General features: G+C 46.1%; 1 protein-coding gene across 3 annotated transcripts in view; it reads right to left on the bottom strand.

The window, feature by feature from the left end:
• Positions 1 to 3,697, bottom strand: part of CBY1 (chibby 1, beta catenin antagonist) — an 11,708-nt gene extending 8,011 nt beyond the window's left edge. For 2 of the 3 annotated variants that reach the window (XM_024761599.1, XM_024761602.1), the window contains exon 1: positions 3,595 to 3,687. The gene's annotated coding sequence lies outside the window, so the exon portion shown is untranslated. Of the gene's footprint in view, positions 1 to 3,594 lie in introns of all 3 variants that reach the window. The other variant, XM_024761600.1, reaches the window with a different exon arrangement.
• Positions 3,698 to 5,767: the final 2,070 nt, after the last annotated feature.

The following is a 5,767-nucleotide window of genomic DNA, read 5'->3' as shown; positions in this document are numbered from 1 at the left end:
GGGGAAAGCGGCGGGGGGATGGGGGTGGGGGTGTGATGAATTGGCCAATTGGGATTGACATGTATACACTGATGTGTATAAAACTGATGACTAGTAAGAACCTGCTATATAAAAAAATAAATAAAATTCAAAAAAAAAACAACAACAACAAATAGCGGTAGACCCACAACCTGGAAGATGGCATTTGGGGTGGGGCACAACACTTTAGGACTTGGACAAACCAGAATGATTCCAGCTTGGTGGTGGACAGGACATCACTGAGGACTAAGATGATGAGGGAATTTGAAGCTGTGCTATCATGTCATCCAAAACACAGTGGAAGCCCCTGACATTGTTTCTGCTGGAGAAAAGAAAAAGGGTGGAAGAGGGAAGACAATCTTATGTCTACAGAGAGCGGAACAGGAATGAAATGGGAATATCCAGGAAGAAAGATTTTTAACTCAAAAAAGAAAAGGTCACAACAAAAACTAACTAATATCACTTCCTGCTTATCCACTAGGGTTTGGACACAATGCTAGGCACACTTCATATATTTCTTTTATTCTCTGTAGTAACCCCATAAGGTAATTTTCCTGTCCATATCAGAGATGAGAAAACTAGGGTTCAGAGAAGTTATCCAATTTTCCCAAGGTCCACAGCTATGGTCAGCTGGCTAAAGATGTATACCAAATTATTCTTGTATTAATAACTTGTGGGGGAGACTTCCCTGGTGGCACACTGGTTAAGAATCCTCCTGCCAGTGCAGGGCACATGGGTTCGATCCCTGGTCCAGGAAGATCCCACATGCCGCACAGCAACTAAGCCCATGCACCACAACTACTGAGCCTGCACTCTAGAGCCCACGAGCCACAACTACTGAGCCCGCGTGCTGCAACTACTGAAGCCCGTGTGCCTACAGCCCATGCTCCGCAACGAGAGGCCACCACAATGAGAAGCCCACGCACTGCAACAAAGAGTAGCCTCCACTTGCCGCAACAAGAGAAAGCACACACACAGCAACGAAGACCCAATGCAGCGATAAATAAATAAATAAATGTATTAAATAAATAAATAAAATTAAAAAAATAAATTTTAAAAATTCAAAAATTTTTTTTAAATTAAAAATTTTTCAATTAAAAAATCCTTGTGGGGTACATCATAAAAGGAAGCATTTTCATCCATCACATTGGCAAAATTTAAGAGCTCAATAATATCCAATGCTGGTGAGGGTATGGAGAAAAAGATACTTTCATTTACTCTTCGTGGAAACATAAGATGCTATCATTTTTTCAATTAGGCAAAAGCTAGCAAAGTTTTTCATGTGCACACTTTTTGGGCAGCAAATCTGCTTCTAAAAACTCTCCTCCAGAAAGAATTGGACATGTTCACACAAATGTTCTCTATTGTTGATAACAGCGAAAAATAAGAAACAATTCAAAATGCCTACTAATGGTTGGTGTAGCCAAATACATCGTGGCACATTCTTATAAGGGAGTCCTAGACGTCAAGTAAAGACAGAGAGACAGCTGTACATGGACCACTCTAACATTAAGAAAGCAAGCGAGGGACTTCCCTGCTGGTGCAGTGGTTAATAATCTGCTTGCCAATGCAGGGGATATGGGTTCGAGCCCTGTTCCGGGAAGATCCCACATACCGCAGAGCAACTCAGCCCGTGCACCACAACTGCTGAGGCTGCGCTCCAGAGCCCAAGAGCCACAACTGCTGAGCCCACATGCCTAGAGCCTGTGCTCCGCAACAAGAGAAGCCACGAGAAGTGGCCTGAGAAGTCCAAAGAGAAGTCCGCGCACCGCAGCAAAGAGTAGCCTCTGCTCGCCGCAACCAGAGGAAGCCTGCCCACAGCAACGAAGACCAAACGCAGCCAAAAGTTAATTAATTAATTTTTAAAAAAGCAAGAGACAGAACAATGTATATACTATAATCTCACATTAGAAGACATAAAGAAAATAAAAAGCGAGCGTACAGGTCGCTAAATAAAGAAGATTTGGAGGGATAAACTGCATCCAGTGGTTAAATCTGGGAAAGGAAGTAGGATGGCTGACTCAACTGAATTTGCCATTTTTAAAAACTTTTAATTGTAATTCTAATTTTTTTTGGCCGAGTCGCTCAGCTTGCAGGATCTTAACTCCCCAGCCAGGGATGGAACCTGGGCCCCTGGCAGTGAGAGCACCGAGTCCTAACCACTGGACCACCAGGGAATTCCCTGAATTTGCCATTTTAAAGGTTAAAAAAAAAAATATATATATATAGTGGCAATTTCATGTTACAATATAAAGTTATATTAAAGAAATATATTTCTGGATTTACTGAATTATTACAATGATAATATATCCATATATTACTTATGAAAAAACAAACCAAACAAATGAACAAAAAACAAGATAAAAAGCAGTCCCTGCCCCTCCAAGATCTGGAGACCAATTGAAGAAGGAAAAATAAGCCAAGTTGTTCTTGCAAAGCCCACAGTGGTGCTAAGAGCACTAAGCCTGAGCATATCACCTGGACACAACAGACCAACTTCTAGGCCTGGCTCTGCCCCTCAGTTGCCAGCTAAACCCCGGCCAAGTTACTTTATCCCTCCAGGTTTTAACCAGGGCACTTCACGCATGACCTCACTAATTCTCACAACACTTAAGCCAAGCACCGTCACCAATATATTACAGATGAGGAAAAGGAAGGGTCTGGACTAGCTTTTAAGTCAGATCCACTCATCCACAAACAACTCTGGCTGAGATCCTGGGATCCTAGAACATTAGTATGGACCAAGAGGTCCCAGCTGTATCCTTGGCCCAAGGAAGCCTTCTTTCCAGTGAAACTCCCTGGAGAGAAAGGGCTCAGCACAAAGGAGAGCTTCTAGGTTCCAACCATTGCTCTGCTTCTCAACCCCAGTGGGACCCTGCAACTTACCTTCCCTGGGCCCCAGGCATAACAATAGTACCCACTCACAGACTGTTTTGTGCTTTAGTGTTTTTAAAAAGCTGTCGCATTTGATGCTCACAACAACCCTGGCAGAAGTAGATCAAGTAGTTTGTTCCTGTCTACAGATCAGAAAACTGAGGCTTAGAGAAGTTAAGTAACTTGTTTCCAGTCACGCCGTGGGAAGGCGGTGGAATTGGGCTTCAAATAAGGTCTACTCGTCTGCGCTGATGATAATAATCACGTCAACACTGTGCAACGCTTTACAGTTTGCAATGGGCCATAAAATACATTATCTTATTTTAATCTAACAAGAAGGTGAGGAAGCAGTCTCTGGCTTTCATCGGATTCTGGAAGAGTTCAGAGCCAACCAAGTATAAGCCACGCAGGTACACGCCCACCCAGGGCTGTAAACTAACGGTAGCGAACAAACGTTCGTTCGCAAGCTCTCGTTAATCACCTTCACAGCTGACTTATGAGAGGAATGACCACCCCAATTTACAAAGGAGGAAACACACTTGGATAAAGGAGGTGACAGGCCTGCGGTAAACCCGGCCCCCGCCCCCTGCTCCGCGCCCTCCGGCTGCCCCAGCTGCGGAGAGGCCCTGGGTCCCCTGGGGAACGCCCGGGGGGTCCCAACCCTCCTCGGGCCCTCGGGCGACGCCGGGCTCGGAGACGTACCTGACGTGCCCCAGAAGCTGAGGTTCCAAGAGAACCCCCCGACCTCCCGCTAGGCACCCCGCCGAGGCCACGTACCCCGCCGCGACCTCGACCGCGAGCGCCTCCAGTCCGCGGGCCGCGCGCACGCGCACACGCAGCCCCGCCGGGCTCTACCACCGAGGGAGGTGGGGGTACCCGATACGGCACGGTCCCCAGCGCGAGCCTACGCAAAGCACCAGAAACTCTTGAGGACTACCCCCGATATATTTAATAGAATCCACAAAGGCAGGGTCTTCTGGAGTCACTGCCGTGCCCCGTGCTACAGGCTAGGACGAGGAGCCACACTCACCCTCCCCACAAACCCCTGGGTCTGGTCTCCCCCGCCTACAGGGGCCGTCGCCGTGGTAACGGCGTCTCGCGGATGAGGTGGAGGCTCGCCACGCCTCCGTTGTCGTGGGAAAGGTGCGAGTGGTGGCTGCGGCCCGCGTTGCCTGGAGAACGTCAGGACTTACAAACGCAAAATGGGCCTCTCCCCGACGTCCCTCCTCCTCTTCCTCCTCCCAGACCACAAAACAAAGCGCACCCCTTCCTGGTGGATGTGGGGACAACGGGTGTCGGGTGTCCCATCCAGAACTTTACAGGGTCCCCAGAGGGAGCCGTGGCGGAATAGGCCCCGAGTTCGTCGGATTCCGCCTATGTCTTCAGGTAAGATGAACAGACAGTGACCCTGCCTGCCAGCCTCCCCACGCCGGGCCTCTCATCGGCTTTGACGGGCAGGGGAACCTGAGGTCAGGGGCCGCTTCAGGGTCGCACAGTGAGCAAGGAGCAGAGAGCTACTCGAAAATCAACTCCAGATCTCCTAAAATCCTAACTGTGTGTATTACTGGTTCCATTTGACAAATGAAGAGACTCCGGGTCATTCAAGGGATATTTACTGGCTGCTTAGTGAGTGCACCAGGTCATCCATCCAGTGAGGGGCAGGACCCATAGGTCTCTGGCTCCAACTGCAGTTTTCTTCCAACTACATGTTACTTCATTGAAAAGGGGAGAGTTCCGTGTCCTAGAACCAAACCACATGGTCTAACCCAGCACAGTCCAATGGAAACATAATGTAGGCCACATATATAATATAGAATTTTCTAGTAGCCATATTTTTTAAAAAGTAAAAAAAATCAGGTGATGTTAATAGGACTGTTTTAACTCATATGTCCCAAATATGATCATTTCAACATACAATCAATATTTTAAAGTTTATTCTGCTTCAGTTTTTAAATTTTAATTAACTAAAATTAAGATTTTAGTGTTTCGGTCACACTAACCAAATTCCAAGGACTCCATTGTCACATGTGGCTAGTGGCTACTGTGATGCACCGGTCTAGTCTTTTCCTGTCTTTATACTGTGTGTCCCTCTGCTTGGGTGGTATTTCCCCTCCCCACTTATCTAACTAACTCTTGCTCTTCCTTCAAGTCTTGACTCCCTTGACTAGGTCATTATCCACTATTATGTTGTCTCTCAGAGCATTGTGTCCCTCCCTTTGAAGCAGTGGTCAGTTATAATTCATGGTTATGTATATAATTAATTATCACTTGTCACCCCTAGTAGACATAAGCTCCATTAAGGCAGGGATAAAGTCTGGTTTAACTCACCAACCTGTCCCCAAGTAGGGACACATTGCTGGCTGTGTTGGGCAGTCAGTAAGTAGTCATTTAATGACTGAAGTTTAAACTGAACAAAAGTCTGTCTGACTCCAAAGTCAGCATTGTTTTAACTTGTTTAACATGTTTAAGTTAAAGTGTGTTAACTTTAAACAACGGACTTTCAAATCTCAGCTGCCAGAATATGTGCTCCATGAGGGCAGAACGTTTTTTTATTCTTCCACTCACCTGCCCCTAATATACAGCACAGTGCTGGGCACAGGGTGGATATTCAATAAAGTTAGTTTGCTCCTCCACCCATTTTTTCTCCTCAAATAGTGACTGTAAAAACTTATCATGCTTCAGAGAATACTTACCCTAAAATGATATGATGAAAATTTCAGAAGGGAACAGAGTATTTTAAATGTGTCTTTTAACAAGCATAATATTCAATTCTCCCATTAGGCATGGGTAATAATGTTAAGCTAAAGCAAGAGGCTTCTTAACAGGGTCCCCCTAAGCCTGGCTTTTCAGAGAACATGGAGTTTTCCAGTCATGC

The sequence above is a fragment of the Neophocaena asiaeorientalis genome, unplaced genomic scaffold (genome assembly GCF_003031525.2).
Source record: "Neophocaena asiaeorientalis asiaeorientalis breed wild unplaced genomic scaffold, Neophocaena_asiaeorientalis_V1.1 scaffold473, whole genome shotgun sequence".
Lineage (NCBI taxonomy): Eukaryota > Metazoa > Chordata > Mammalia > Artiodactyla > Phocoenidae > Neophocaena > Neophocaena asiaeorientalis.
The sequence above is the reverse complement of the archived record's forward strand: the minus strand, read 5'-3'. Positions and strand labels throughout refer to the sequence as shown.